Source organism: Columba livia, chromosome 15 (genome assembly GCF_036013475.1).
Source record: "Columba livia isolate bColLiv1 breed racing homer chromosome 15, bColLiv1.pat.W.v2, whole genome shotgun sequence".
Taxonomy (NCBI): domain Eukaryota; kingdom Metazoa; phylum Chordata; class Aves; order Columbiformes; family Columbidae; genus Columba; species Columba livia.
This window is the reverse complement of record NC_088616.1, coordinates 14,994,414-15,010,476: the sequence shown is the minus strand read 5'-3', so window position 1 is coordinate 15,010,476 and position 16,063 is coordinate 14,994,414. Positions and strand designations below refer to the sequence as shown.

General features: G+C 52.2%; 1 long non-coding RNA gene across 1 annotated transcript; it reads right to left on the bottom strand.

The window, feature by feature from the left end:
* Positions 1 to 5,315: 5,315 nt before the first annotated feature.
* On the bottom strand, positions 5,316 to 14,151 carry LOC110360251 (uncharacterized). The gene is made up of 4 exons (XR_010466403.1): positions 14,014 to 14,151; positions 8,891 to 9,032; positions 6,850 to 6,934; positions 5,316 to 6,686 (listed from the first exon to the last, which is right to left on the bottom strand). It is a non-coding gene; the product is annotated as an uncharacterized LOC110360251 (long non-coding RNA).
* Positions 14,152 to 16,063: the final 1,912 nt, after the last annotated feature.

The window sequence follows — 16,063 nt, the reverse complement described above, 5'->3', positions numbered from 1 at the left end:
TACCCCGTCCACCCATGGGACCACATGTGGTTTAATGAGTTGCCCATCAGTGTGCCCAGAACAAGACCCTATTGACTTTTCTTCTTTGACCCTCATTTCATTTCCATAAAGGGTTGGGTTTTTTTCTTTTGCATTGACATTGTCCATGCATATTTGGAAAAGACTTCAAACATCTGCCTTGTTGTCTGATGAGTTACCTGCCCGATTCTGCATCCGTCTCGCTCTTAGATTGACCAAAGTCAGCCCTGCAGATTTCCTTCTCCCTATTTGAACAGCTGGATTGTTTGTATCAGACATAGTAAATTCTTGGTGAATCATTATTTGTATTTATTATTAGCCACACCAAAGTGCTCAGGCATCCTAGGCATGGGGTCCTTGACCAATGCACAGAAATTATTCTCTCTCTCCCACCAAGTTTTACGATCGAAGGACAAAACACAAGATAACTGGGGCTTGTCAAAGAGCCCCAGACCATAGTGTCAGCCAGATTCTAAATAGTCCCAGCATCATCAGCAGGGCTAAAAATAAGTCTAGTTGGGTTTATTTTCATTATTATTCTGCCAGAATATGCCTTCTCTAGCTCATGGACTCACACCAGCCCTGCTCCCAGAGCTTCTAGGAGCAGCTTTCCCTCCGCCTCCTCTCCTCATCCCTGTCCTGCCATCCTCATCCCCTCAGGGACCCCCACACGCAGCCTCCCGCCAGCCCCGAGGGACCCGCAGGTTCCAGTAGCAGATGGCAGCCGCGGGGGCCGGGTGACCTGTTAAACCACCACTGCTCACTGCCCACGAGCCCCCGCCAGCCCCGGGCTCTGTGTTTATTTGTCTAACACAACCGAAAGGGCTGGTCCCGGCCGGCCCCGCTCGGCTGGCAGCCTTCATCCCAGCGATGCTCGTGCTTTCCCGCCTGGATCATGCTGCCAATCCCCAGGGCCAGAAGCATGTTTTCCCCAGACAGCAGCTTTCTCTGCATTTTTTTACCCAGGGTCTATATAGTGCAATGGCAAGGCAGAGCCCAGTCAAAACCAGCTTCAGCAACATGGGAAGGAATAAAGCAGCAAGAACCAACCAAGGATAATTGTTCTGTACCTCGGCAAGCCCAGGAGACCATCATGTGGGGATGGCTTTGTCCCTTCCATAGCTGCACTCAGTTATTTAGGGCAACATGGGCATCTGCTGCTGCCTCATGCTGGTCCATGGGGACCCATCTTGGCCTCTCAGTCCAGTGCTGGGGGATGAGGGACCCTTGCTCAGGCGGGTGAGCAAAGTACTGTTGGCAAATGGCAGAGTGAAGAGGGAGGGTGGCAATAAGAAAGAGCCCATGGTCACAGGGGATGTGCAGAACTGTAAAAGCACACTGTGATGTGTAATTATCAGGAGGAGATTAGGGAATCAAATACAGCAAGTGGGTTATGAGAAGGTGAAAAACAACGTGGCCAACAATTTTTAATTATTCCTACAACAATAAGGGGAAACTAATCTCCAGGCTGAGGGTGAAAATTTAATTTTGCCCTTCACTCCCCTTCCCATCATTCAGCTGAGCACAATGGCACAGACGCAGCCTGGGATGTTTGTCCTTCTCCCGAGGGATGTCTGTCTGCTCTGGTGCGGCAAAGCCCATATCCTAGGGTAAATGCCCTAATCCCAGGGCCAGAAGAGGAGATTCCCTTGGTGGGCCCCCATCTCATGTGCCTTTCAGCTCACTGTCATGATATATTTAAGTGGGAGCATTGCAAGTCTCACTCTCACACTATGGTGCAAGGCACTGTACAGACTCTGCCAAAAAAATGTTTAGAGTTTATAGAGAAGGCAAAAAGCAGAGGGGGAACTAAGGCATGAAGCAGGGACATGACATGCCCAAGTCTACTTGTCAAGGAGCTGGCAGAGTCTTGGTCTTGGCTATAACACTCTCTGCTGCACTGACAACCCCTATGGCGGTGCTTAAGCCAGGCTTGGCCCCGCTCACATCATCATGGATGATCACCAGAGGGAATGTGGGGATGCCATGAGGGCTCACCCCATGGCCAGTACAAAGCATGTCACCATGCGAGGGTAAGTCTTTAAGATGCAAACCACTTTTCCTGCTGGAGCAGAATTGCTTTCATAGCCACATCCTAGCACATCCCAGCCTCTCTGTCCTTCGCTTAATTAACTCCAGAGCTTGTACGCTTTTCTTTTTTTGGAGGGAAAAAAAAAAAAAAAAAAGAAAGAAAAGCAGAGAAGAATGCAATTTTTGAAAACATCCCCCGCCTCCGCGGGGTAGTGTGGGTCTGCAGCCCCGCGGCTGACTTCCTCTGCTGTCCGCCCCCGCAGGACACCGGCGCTGGCCCGGCTCCCCCGCACACAGATGTGGGGTTCCCCCGGGCCCCTGGCGCTGTGCTGGGAAAGGCTAAAACTGCCACGGTCCTTTCACAGCTCTGCTGAGGATGTCACCCCCCGTCGGGGCATCCCCCGCACTTTGCATCATCCCTGGAGTGGCAGCTCCCAGGGAGTGGGAAGTGCTTCATCCCCTGCTCCATCTTCCCTCGGTAGGAAGGATCCTGGGTAAATAAACAGCAGCTGCTGGTGAATTGGATCCGACGGCTTTTTCCCATTCTCCGTCCGGCTCTGTGATTGCATCCAGGTGCGGGGAGCCGAGGCTGGAGGCTGAGCGCTGAGATGCTGGGACAGATTTGGCATCATTCTGCTTGAACAGCATTGGCTGTGGCAGGATGACTCCGGGCTGACCCTTGGTAGACACAATGAAAGACAAGACCCCTTGGGGCAAGAGTGACCGTGCCTCGAGCTCACAGGCTGTCCACAATAGGAAGGCAATTTTGGGGGAGCTCATGAGGCTGGTCACCATCCCCAGCGCCCTCTCCTCCCATAGACCCAGCTCTTGTGCCCCACTCCACAGAAGGTGGTCCCCATCACATCAGGCTGTGCTGAATTCAGCAGTAGCCTTCAAGCTCAGTGCAAAGTCGGTTTGAGACACAGGAAGCTAAACTCAGTTTCACTTTGGGCTGTTATTTTTGTTTTGAACACTGAGCTAGACCTACAGATCTGAGAGCAACCCATGTTCAAGGGCCTTTGTGGTATGGTCTCCATCCCTGCCTGGGGAGCCTTTGGGGGGATTCTTAGTGTTGCCCCCTGGTGCGGATGGCAGCCCTGGCCCCCTGGCAGCATCTCAGAGCAGCAGGGATTCTGACTGAAATGAGAAGTGAAAGGGTCATTGTAAGTCACCCTGTACGCAGCATCTCTGTGCTCTGGAGTGGGGACCCAGAGCACCCACCCTGACAAAACCCAACATGCCCCAAGGCCCACTGTACTCCCGCCATCCAGGAGACACTTTTCAGCCTGCAATCTGTGTCCACCCTGGCAATGGCACGGCGCCGCTCTGCAATGAATCACCGTCTGGCACAGACAGCAATCCCTCTCCATACCACACCTGCCACGCTTTGGTTCGCCCTTCCCCTGGACAAGTTTTTCCCCCTCCCTTTGAGAGTGGCTCTTTTCAGCTTCCCATGAAAGGAGCCTGTTCACCCCGTGATGGATTGCACCTGATTTCAATATCAATGAGGGCATCGGCTCTGCCTGCACAGCCCCAAGCAGCCTGTTTAGCCGAGGTTTGTTAACAGGGTCGCCCTCCTCCTCCTCTTCCTCCTCTGCACCGAGAAAACAGGCAGTGGCTGATCCTTGGGAATGGATTCTCTTGCCAGTGATGCAGGCAGCACCGGTGATGGGTATGTATGATGCACGGGGTAACAGAGACAGGGATGGCTTTACAGGGGGTTTTTCCAAGGGTTGTGTGGTTGGAGAAGGGTGGTTAGCATGGGCCCGCCACCACTGAGCATCCTGCCCAATAAGTCTGGCGTTGCCATGGTGCCTCCTTCCCTTCTGCCGATTAAAAAAAAAAAAGAAAAAGAAAGAAAGAGGAGAAAAAAAGATGATCCTTTCTTTTCTCCCAGCCTTTTATCTCCCCCTGTAAGGCTGTTGCTTTGAGTTCTATGTCAAAAGCATCCATTGCTAAAGAAGCCAGAGGGTGCCATAAATTCAAGTGGCCCCAAGCAATGCCTCTTGCCCCCCACCCCATCCAATCAGGCATCTTTGTTATTCCCACTGGCTATGATTTATGGTCCTCAAGCCAGGGCTGTTCCCAAGAATGCCGACCCTCTTGTCCCCAGCCTGGCAGATGAGTCACTGAGGAAGCACTGGGTGCGTTTTAGTGGTGCAATACCTGCCCCAAAACCAGCAGCCTTGCTACACAACAAAAGTAGCCTGAACAGATGCCTGCTGCTCTGCATGTTGCTTGTCCCGCAGGGATTGGAATCGTGATGACAGCCCCCTGCTAACCAGCTTTTTAAAGCTATCCTGTGTTTCAGAGATCCTGAGCTTAATTCCCATCACATGGGCCAAAAGGGTGTCAGCTTCCCAGCGAGGTGCAGCATGGTTGGCAGCCTGGCGAGGCTGTGAGCAGCTTCACTGAGAGCATCTTATAGGTTTCTTCAGCAATAAAAATCCCCTGCTATACTAATATCTTATCTGAGAGAGCAGAAAGGGAAGAAACTCTATTGATACCAACCTCCTGTACTGAGAAAGCGCAAATGAAACCATCCCAGAAAAACACATCCTTCCAAGCCATCCTGGCTGCTGTGTGTGCTCAGATCAGAGCCCAGATGAAGCGACCGGAAAGTCCCATGGAAAAGGTGAAGAACAGCGATGTGACTTACTCAGCCAGCTCTGGCTGGCCCAAAAGGCAATCCCCCGCTTTCCCCCCGCCTGCAGCCTGCAGAGCGCTTAAAACCATGCCTCTGTCTCTGGGGCTCTAACAGAAATGTTGAGACAAAGTTAGCGTCTTGTTCCCTCCTCTCCCCTCCCTGGGGTTTAGTTAAGCTTTGTGTTGTGGAGAAGAGAAGGAAAACAGAGGGAGAGGGGAAGCAATGCAAATTCCTAAAACAGTGAAGGACTCCTCCAGTGCCCTGGGGAGCTGGGAATGGGAATGAGGGTATAATTTTCCAATGGAATAAAATAAACCCTCCCGACGAGCCCGAGATATGAGTTCCTCCACACAAGGTCAAGGCAATTTGAAAGTTTGGAGCAGCCAGATGGCTCATCCTCCTCTGCAATCCCCTGGCTTTTTCCCTTCAGCACCCAGGCTTCTGTCTCACATGTCCTTGGCTGAGTTTTGGGTTTCTGTGCTAATGCTGCTCCCAGGGACATGGGCCAGAGCCTGCGGTGATGCCAGTGTAGCTTCTGCAGACTCTGCTGCTGGGATGGCAGTAGAGCTATCCTGCACCAGCTCTCACCAGGCCACAGTTAGTAAAACCTGACACCCTGCTTGTTATCCTCCTTTTATTTATTAACTGCCATCCGTTGTCACATACAACATAAAGTGACAGCACAGTTGATTGTGTTGCCTCCAAGCCCTGTAGTGACACCCTGTGACAGCACCCTATACCAGGGTCCCCATGCAAGAGGTGTCCGTCTGGCTCAGTGTCACCCTCCTGACAGCAGGTGGGATGACTTTTCCACTTCTTCCTGGCACACATGGTGACAGCGGCTGCAAGGGCACAGGGGTGGATCTTTTGTATCGCTCATCCCTCCTTCTCTCATCTGACCAAGCTGAGCCTTTACCCCTGGACTTCTCTCCCTGAAGCAAGAGAAGGCTTTTGTTGAAATTAACTTTCAAAGCTGGTGTTGAGCAAACAACTGGGAAGGTGCCAAAGCTCTTATTTTGGAGACCCGATCTCTGGCGGAGCCGCGGGGGCTGTTGGCAGCGAGGCGAGCAGCTGCGCAGCAAGACGTTGCATCACGGAGGTGGATATAGGTGTGGCCCCTATGGCAGGCTGTTCGCGCCTTGGGGCTACTCTTTACTGTGGTGTCTGACAGATGCTGGCAGGTAAGGGCTGGCCAGCAGGATCAGCGCTGTCTGAAACACAAATGCACACCAGAAAAAGGTGCCGGGAGGCAGGGATGGGTAAGCACGCTGGAGTCTTCTTGACAGCTGGATTTCCTGTGCTTGTGCCAGCTCCCCGCCGCAGGTCTCTCCCCAGTCCCTGTGCAGTTCCTGGGGGCTGCTGCACCCCTGGAAATGAGGAGCTGGACAAATCCAGGGTACAGCGAGGGGTCTGCAAACCTCCTGCCATGCAGGCAGCATTCCCAACAGATTCGCCCTGGTGCTCCCCACCAGCGAGGGACTGGGAGGGGGTAGGGGCTTAGAGCAGAGCAGCTTCAGCCTTCAACTACAGACTGCATGTGATGGAAATATCCCAGTAGGTCTCCAGCAGGAAGGTAAAAACCCTTCTAAGCCCAGCTCTTTGCACAGGTTGCCCCAGGGTCTGGCTGAAGGCTGCCTCAGGAGCTAACCTTGCACGGGTGAGATGTGCAGGCGCCTTCTGCACCCACTCCATGGCCTCCTGCCAAGCCGCAGTCCACAAGACAGAAGCAAATGAGATCGCATGAGCCGTATCTCTGTGGGTTTTCCAAGTGAAGTCCTTGGAAGACTAAATAGGGTGGGTCTCTCCCCTTTCTTCTCTGGAAATTCCCTATGTGTTTGTGTTTTTCCATCCAGCCTGCGCATCGTAGCAAGGAATCTGGTTTCGGTAGCTCCTGCCCTCCCGGTCTGTCCCTTGTGGGAAGCACGATCATGGCTTGTACGCCTATGACGCCAGGTTGTACCACGTGCCCACTGAGTACTTTTGGCAAGTTCTGGAAGTGAGTAAAATTGAGAAGTAAACACAGGACTGATGTATAGAGACAACCCTAATATTTTCCTGGGCATCTTTGTGCCGTGCAGGGCATCAGCGTTGTGGTTAATTAAACTGTTGTCTCCATAGCAACCAGGCACGAATAAGAGGAATTAAATACTTACTTTCATTTATAGTGGCAGCCTTCATCCTGAGATGAAATGGGAACCAGCCCCTCTCCCTGCACACATGGCATCTCCGGGGCAGCTTCTGCAGTGGGAGAGGGAAGAAAAGACTGCTTGTTTCTTGAGATGCCCTTTACTGCTCAAGCTCCTTCTACACGGTTTTATTCAGCTGCATCTTACACCAGGCATCAAACAAGCCCCAGACTATTACGTGCTGAAAGCTTTCCCCGTGGAGAAAGCTGCTTGGATCTGCCTTGTGTTTTCCAGTCCATCTCCCCAGTGAGACATGCAGACAAGTTAAAACAAGCAGATTTCGACAGGGCCCAGAAAGAGAACGGTGGAGGATCTGCCAGGCACAGAAGAACTGTCTCCCCTTGCTCCCCGCCCTTCCCAGTGGAAATCAGGGAAGGTCACTGCTTTCCCAGCTCCAGGCATGGGGATTTTCTTTCCCATTGGCATCCACAGACCCCGATGCGAAAGAACCAGTCCGCAGCAAGGAGGAAGCAACTCACCCCACTGGTGGCAGGGTGGGGAGGTGATGGGGAACTGCACGACCAGCTCCAAGCGAGGGTGGGGACTTTGCTACTAATGTGAGCTGAAGGGTCATTAGGTGAGGGCATCCCCGCATGTGCAAGCACATCCGCCCTGCTGTTCCCTCGCACCCAGCCCCGAGGCATCCCCAAGCTTGGGAAAGGGGGGGGCAAGGTTGGAGCACCTCTTTCCCAGAGGGAGGTTTCCCCATACCCAGGGCTGGAGAGTTTCTCCTTTGGCTTACAATGGTCCCCAAGAGGGGATTGCCCCATCATGGAGTTGAGCTTTATAGTTTTGGGTTCTCCAGGGCTCCAAGAATTGCATCCAAGCCTGGCAGTAGCATTTACTCACTAAATGACCCAAATGAGGGAGTTTGTGGAAGAAACAGTATTAGGTGAGAGGTTGGTCTAAGCATGGAGGCAAAAAGAGAAGAGACAGCGCAGAAAAAGGGGGAACAGGGAAGGGGAACTTTGTGGGGCAAAAAGGCGCATTTTAAGGTCCTTTGGAGAAGAAGATCTTCACCTTTATCCAGACCAACCACTCAGTCCATAGTTTTGAAAAATTCTGCTTACAAAGCTTGGCCCTGGAGCTGAGCTGCTTGTTGGTGAACAGGACTGAGTTCAGCGAAAAATGTGCCCTTTTGTGGGGAACCAACAATGTGCAAATCCAGGTCAAATGCAAATGCAGGGCTTCGGCCAAAACAAGTGAGGGAGATCATTTGGAAGATGTTGAAACATCTCATTTCAACATTTTTTCAAAACAAAACTTTTTTTTTTCTTTGCTTCTTTATTTCAAAACAGCTTTTCCTATTTGAGCAGTGCTGTGAGCCAAAAGGAGAAGAAGGGTTAAAAAGGTGCAAAAAAAGACCCCCAAAAGGGAAGAAAACATTGTGGGTTTGGTTGGAGGGATGTTTCAGGTTGAGCTGAACTGACTTTTTTTTTGACATTCTGCCAATTTTTCTCCCCTTGGTAATTTTTTGGTGTGGAGAGTGAGTGGAGAAACCCCATCCAGCAGGGCACCCCTGTAAGCCAGGGATGGAATTTGGTATGCAGCCACCCCAGATACCCTTCTGCTGCTTAGAAAACCTCATTTTTCCTTTCTCTCTGCCAAATTTTAGGAGCTGAAAATGCAGCATTGCAGTTCTGTCTGTCTGGTGGGGCACTGGGTGAAGAGCAAACGTTTCCCGGGGTCAGAAATCCCCCCGCGTCCCCGAGGGGATCCAGCTGCTCTATCTCAACGGTCTCCCCTCTTCCCTCACCCCTGGCATCACTCTGTTTTTCCGCTCGAGCATGTGAAGCCCGAACAGGGTGAGGAAGAATATGGCCCTTTGTGTGAGCTGAATATGGGCCATGTGTTGCGCTAATGCTGCCCACCCCGAGCTGCACATTCAGCCCTAGATTAGTGCAGCTATCAGGACACATTTAGATATGGACGATTTCCTCCGCTGTCGCCGACGAGCGGGGACAGAGTGTGGGAAAGCTCTTCTCCAGGCGCGGGGCCCTTCTCTCACCCATCGTTGCCCAATCCCAGGGCCGGGGGCCGGTTGTTAATCGGATTCCCACTGCGCCGGGCAAGATACAGCAGCGGCGTGTGACCTTCCCAGAGGTGTGGAGTGGCGGAGGAGCCCTGTGGGAACCAGGGCGAGGAAGGCTCTGGTAGAAAGGAGGAGATTTTTCAGGGTTCAATAGTCAAGGTCTTTTCCAGCAGGCCACCGTGCCTTGCAAGCTCGAATCCCACCTGTAATATCCCCAGTTCCTGACCCCCCCACTTAGACAGCCCACCTGTTAACCCTTTGTGGCCTGGGTGACTGGAAATGAATTTAGAGGGACAGAAAGTGCATAGGGGAGGTAGGAGAGAGGCAGATGTGGTGCTGCCATAGAAACTGCATTGCATTGTGGCTGTTAATAGGTAGAAAGCCTCCCTGTCCAGGCGGGAGGGCTGGATCCAGCCTGGATCAGCAGTGGCTCACCTGCTATGTCGTGGGCTTCGTAGCACTGAGCAGCACACAGGTGGCACATCCCCATAGTCCAGATGCTTGTCAGCCCTGCCCAAAACTGGGGTGCTACATGGCAGCACCTTGCCAAATAGGACTGATACCTTCTTTCTGTCAGTGGCAGGAACAGGGGCAATAGAAAAGTTATGTGGCTTCTTCCCAAGAACTACCCAGTAGGTCCCTGTCTACCCTAAAACTTTGCTGTTTGATGCAAATGTATGTTGTATGCTGTTGCAAAGGTATACTATTGCTAGCAACACTGTGCAGGCAGGATGTCAGCTGTGACTGGTGGGGCAGACCCCCGCAGACCCCCACAGACCCCAGACTGTGTCCCTCTCTCCCAACAGCAAGCTGGGGATGACCAGTGCAGGGGTGGGCTGTGATGGGGACCACAGCCACAGCAACCTGGCAGCAGCTGCGATGTCTCCTCTCCGCCAGAGCCAATGCACCTGGAGCAAGCACCGGGTGCTTTCGCTGCTGCCTGAAGGATGGTGACCATCAGGATGGTTTGTGGAAACCTTGGCACAGGCTCTGAGGGATGGGGCTCAGTCAGCCTGTGGGAATCAGCAGTGAGGGAAAGCAAACCCCCGCAGGGACACTTCCAAAGCAAGTGCCAGTCCCGCCACCTCCTCCTTCCATCCCTGCGGTGTCTCCACACCCGGTCCCGTGCTGCCTGCGGGCTCCCTGCCGGGAAGTGGTTCTCATTACTCACCTTCCCAAAGAGGGAAGGAAGGATGGCAAACTTCACACCACCATGTCAGGCAAGCTCCCAGCATACCTTCTCAGCATCCTGCCTCTCCGCCCCCGTGCCTTCTCACCCACCACCTTCTCCTCCCTCAGATGTTGCTATAAAGACATCAGTGGCAGTAAAGAGGTTAATGCGTGTGGGAGGAGGAGGCGGGGGAGAGTGAAGCGGTTCCCATGAACCGGGTCCAAGGCTTTTACAGCCTCCTTAGCAAAGCAGAGCATCTGGCCACGGGGTTCATTTGCCTTAGAGCAGATGGTTCTGTCCTCCATCCGTGCGGCCGGACAGGCGGGCGATGAGCTGTGGCTGATGCTGAGCCCCAAAGAGCCTTTTGTCATTTGGAGATTTTGCAGGAGACAGGGCTGAGCTGCTCAGAGTGGGAGGGAGAGGGGCAGGAAAGAGGTGCCTGGGAGAGCTCTGAAATGCTCAGTCTAAACAGGCTTCTGTACGTGGTTTGGTTTTTCTTAAAGCCTCCAGAGCTCCGTGCTGAGCCCTTCACCCAGAGTCCTTAGCTCACAGGTTGTCACCCAGCATTGCTCTGCCAGGGGACCACTCTCCCAGCTATAGAGAGGCACTGGGACCTCCTGGCTGTCATGACACGGAGTGCACAGTCATCAGTGCAGGGAGAAGAGACCTCTGTGACTTTGGTCAACCTGCCTGGGCATGTCACCTCACTGGAAGGAAGGTGGGCACATCCAGAGCCATGTGTTTGGCGTTGCCTGCCTCGTCATGCTGCCCAGGGATGCTCAGCTGGAAAAGGCTGGGACATCCTTCTGGACGAGGCCTTGGGGAGGCTGGAAAAGTCACATCTTTTGTCATCTCTTCAGGACCACAATGCTGGTCTCCCAAGTATGCCCCGAGGGCTGTTCTGGGGCTGCACTTCCCACAGCAGAGAGATACACCCCCAAATACAGCTGCCACATTTGCCACGCTCCTGAGCAAGGTGTTTGGTGGAAAACACCCTTGCTAAAGATACCACAAGAAAGATCTATGACCTGATGGTTTAAGGCTGTAACCAGAGCTGAACTTAGCAATCTCCTGGTTTCCTAAGAGGAGTCTTCTTCCAGTATGCAAAAGGTTTCCATTCCTGGGCCTGCTGGGCAAGACTGGAGCACAGTCCTGGAGCAGGACCTCAGTCAGCATCACTGAATCATGCCTCTGGTTCATTTTCTCTCACGTGTGACATCTATCTGTAGTGCCTGGAGGCAATACAGGGCTCCACATCTGCCTATGCTGGAGAACAACCTCCTTGCTTATCCCCCTCTGAAGAGAGAGTTAAGCTTCTCTATTTATCCATATCTGGGCTTGCAATCTCTGACAAAATTGCTCTGCGCTGTCTCCTCAGCAGCTGTGACATAATTATTGTTACCAGAGATTTAAGCAAACCCTGCCTTTTGCTCTTCAAACACTACAGCACTTTCTCACCACTTCTCCCTGAAATAGGCCTTTCCTCTCCCAGATTTCTGCCCCACAGTTGAGGACCTGAGGTCCTTCTCTTGGATCCTTGCCCCCCACTTGGAGGACTTCAGACCATGACGCTACTTCTTTTCTCCCTAACCTCCTAAAACAATAACCCATCCTCGGTGATTCAGGATGCTATATGATGATTTTTTAAAGATCCCACGTTGCTGAGGGTTCCTGCAACATCCTCTGCTCAGGGGGAGGAAGATCAGCTGTACTGGCTTCTCCAGGCTCTCTCCTGAGCCTGGCCTGGAGACCCACCTGCACTGCCATTCCTCTGGGTCCCTGGAGGTGGGAGAAAAGTCTGGAGTCACCAGGGACTCCAGATGGACCTACATCATCCCTGCTGACCTGTGGAAACTGTGTCTTCCTCTGGCCCTTTTACAAGAATAAAGTAAACTGATGAAATCTGTGACTTCGCCAACATGCTTCTCAGCCCCCCAGGTCTCCAAGCTTCCAGGACAGCTGTAAGTTATTCTAGGAGAGCCTATATCCTCCAATCTCACTGGATTGTCCTACCTTGGCTCCACCAGGTCCCAAAGGGAGGACAATGCTAGCACAGATCTTCCTCTGCAAGCCTGTTTACTAAAGGATGGGAGCAATTTTCCAGATGTGCTGGAGGGAAGTGGCTCCATCCAGGGACCTGCCCATCGTGTGCTTTGTATCCTTGCTAAGACATCTTTTCCTTGCACAGAGGATGCATGTGTTCGGCAGCCGTCCCGACTCGCGTAAGCTTGGACCTGCTCCCAGACACCTCGGTCAGGGCCACATCTGATGGGCTGCAGGCTCATGTGTGCCGAGGCAGCTCGGGAGAGACCAGCCTTTTGCCGGCCTCACTGCTGTGCTTCCCAGCTGCTGCACGGACGTTCCTACACATCCAAGAACATCTCTCCCTGTCCAGGGACACGGCAGCAGGTCACATCCCCATCCTGGATTCCAGCCACCCTAGCAGCATCTCCCACCTGTGTGTCCCATCATCTCCAGAAATGCTCATGGTTTCCCGCCAAACTCAACGTGCTCAATCACACCGAGCCATGAAGGGCTGCCTCACAACCTGGCAGAGGATTTCTCTTCCCAGAAGACATAGAAAGGAGCCAGCTTGGTTTAGACAACTGAGAATAATAAAAAGGAAATGCAATGAGCTGAAGTGCAATAGGAAGCGAGTGTCTTGGTGCTAAAGACAACAGGCGAAAGTCAATGGCAAACAGCTGTAGTGCAGATGCTGAGCAGAACCGAAAGCCTCGGCTCCGAGGGCAGACTGTGACTTACCAGCAGATGGGATGAGTAAATTGGTTTATCGCTAAGGGAGGAGGTCATTTGTCACCTTAGGCAAAACCAGAGCGTCACAAATGAGAAACTGCAAATTTTCCATGATATTGCACCGTAACAGAGAGAAACCACAGATGATGCTGAGGAGAGCAGCCAGGACACTGGAAGAGGAAGCACTGGGCAGGAAGAGAAAGGTCTTGATCCAACTACATCCCATGTTTAGGTTAAAGCAAGTAAACAGTCCCATTCATGTTCAAATGCTTTGATGTTTTATTGGGCCAGGATTTTCAAAGTGATGAAAAGTCTGTATGATTCCAGAGCAGAGGCTCAGCCGAGAGAAGGAGGAACTGATCAGTCAGCACAAGAAGGCTGGAGATAAGGGATCACTCAATGGCTGGTTTATATCAGTGAGGCTTCACCGGGGTTACGCAGCTCCTCAGCAGAGAGGAGCCAGAAGTGGCTTTACATGGAATAAACGCCATTAACATCTGTACTAAATCAGGCATTTTAATGGGACTGGGGAGGGGCGGGTGCTGATTTCTTCGAGAAGAAGAGACACAGCAGTCTCCTTGGACTTGTCAGTGCTCTAGATGTCATCCCATCCCAGACGGACAGGGTCATGGAGCAGCGAGGCTCTGTCAAGGCTGGATAGGGCTGGACATCCTTGGACGCGACACCCGACAGAAGAGACTAAGGATAGACATCCCTTCCTATGTCTCTGGGAAGCATTTAGCATCACACTCCTGCAAATCCCGAAGTGGAAAAGATAGTTGGAGTCAGATAAGCAAGTGTCTCCCACTTTTTGAGAGAGGCTGTGAGTGCTCTGTACACAGGGCCAGCTCTTCCAGGCCATGCCAAAAGGTGCATGGATGGAAGGAAACAGAGAGAGCCCTGGGCTTCCCTTTGAATATCCCCATTCATTGCTGAGTTTTTGAGGTTGTTGCTGCCCACCCAGTGTCCTGGCAGAGCCAGGAATGATGGCATGATTTCATTTTGTTGCCTCCTTCTTGCAAATGCCAGGCACAAACCCATATTTGTATGTATAGCAGTGTGCCAGTCACCATCCATTCCCCGGCTGTACATGTATATGTGTGTATCTCACCCTCTCCATCTCCATGCACAGGCTCAGGGATGCTTGCCAAAGGCACGGGGCTTCCATCCATACCTGCTCTTTTGAGGACATCTGAGTACAGAAGAGAAAGCGCCGGGAAGCAGATGTCGACACAATCTCCTCGTTAGAGATCAGTCCCTCTGGACTGCAGGAAGAGCCGCCCATCGGATAGGTCAGGAGCACCGGTGCCTTTCGGCATTGTCCTGCCGCTCCGGTGCTGAGCCGTGCCGCGGGTTCCCACAGCTGCGCTACAATGGAGGCACAACAGGCTCCTCTGGGGACAAAACCTAATCTGAGAGATACCGAGGCTGAGAAAGCTCTTCCTAAAAAAGACACAGTCAAAAGCTCTCGGATGCCCTGTGTCCACGGATACCCGATATGCCCGCCTGTGGTATGATTACCTCCAGGCAGGCTTTGTCCTCCCTGGCTCCCCTGAATGTCACACTTGTTCCCAAATACCAACGTGGAACAAAGTGGGGGCACACAAGGAAAAGCCTCCTCTGTCCCTCCCAGCCTGAAAGTAAATATCAAATGCCGGTGCCAAAGGGGAGGGAGGGGAATGGTGAGAGAGGAGACAAAAAGGAAAAAGCCTGGGGTTGAGAAATGCCTCAGTGAAACTGGGTCATGGCTACAGGGTGACAGGCAGAGAAGGGTCCCTTTTGGGGACGGTGAGCAGACACGTCTGGCCAGCAGCTCCTCACTGCTGGTGGCCTCGCAAGTAGACAGGGCTGGAGGGTGCCTGAAGGAGGATGGGAAATGTGCTGTCATTTCTCCATGTCTCTTCAACCATTCATGATATTTCATACGAGATGAGGTGCTTGACGCTCCCCATAAAATAATTTCTGGCCTCTGAGAACAGCAACTGCAATGAGATCCAGCAGAGGTTGGAGGGCAGCGGGTGGTGATGGAGTATACTGTGTTCAGATCCTTCTCATGTCACTGTCACTGTCACATCACTTTCCTGGTTTCACAGGGTCTCCTGGAAGGAAGCCCTCCCAAATTACCCCAGCTTGCAGCCTCTTCACAACACACATGGATCCCATAGCCCTTTCCCCACAGACTGCCCAGATGTGAGCTGGAAACAATCTGATTTTCCATCCTTATCTTCCCTCCTCGCTGCCAGTGAAGTCAAGTCCTCTTCAGCCCCCTCCTTCCTGTAGGCCACACATGGATTCTTCCTCTCTCAACGAGTCTCTTTGTCCCTGGAAGGGGTTGTGTGTCCAGCTGAATGTGCTGCTGGGCCAGTGGGCTGGTCACTGGCTCTCCTGTGTCCTCTCACAGATGGGGAGATGGTCCTCCCAGCGTTCCCATGGTCCTTGGAGTTTAGGCAGCACAGGCAGGAGTTGGGTTTTATCAAAAGCTTGCTAGAAATGCAAATAAACACTGCCACAAATGCAAATGCTATCAGCTGTGCGTTGGCTTCAAACAGCCACAGAATGTCCCCATGCTCTTCCCCGCCTGAGGGTGGAAGGAAAAATTGTCTAAAACCACATGTTTGTGTCGGCACGGCCGTCCTTGCCCCAGCACCCCAGGGCCACTGGCCTCAGCAGCAGGTCCATGTCTGGGCCAATGCAGTCAGGGCAATGGGGCAGAAAAATAGGTTTTTCTACAAGTTCAAGGTCTGACCCAAACTCATTGGTATTAGAAGCATTTTTTGTCAGACTTTGGTGCAATCTTTTAAAAACACACTGGGAGCATGGGAGGAGACAGAGCAGCAGGACCAGAGGGCTGATGAGTTTGAGAAACAAATCTGACCAAACACAACAGACTGTAATCACAGCTTCTTTCTGAAAGACATCCCTCGTTCTATAGTTAAGTAAAAAAGACAGTCGTATTTCAAATAAACTGGAGAAGTTTCTCAATACTGCATAGGATCCTAATGGAAGATCCCTTGTGAAATCCTAAGGGTAAGGCTGGAGGCATGTTATATGGTGTCCTTAGAGCAGGACAGATTGGTAAGGTGGACCATAGTGGGAAGTCCTCTGCTTTAAGCAGTGACCCACCAAACAAGCCACAGCAGGGCCAACTGCTGAAACTGCATTTTGGAGAAATATAGAGGTTCATACATTGCAAGAGTTGATGGAAGACTTCCTGCAAAGAGAAG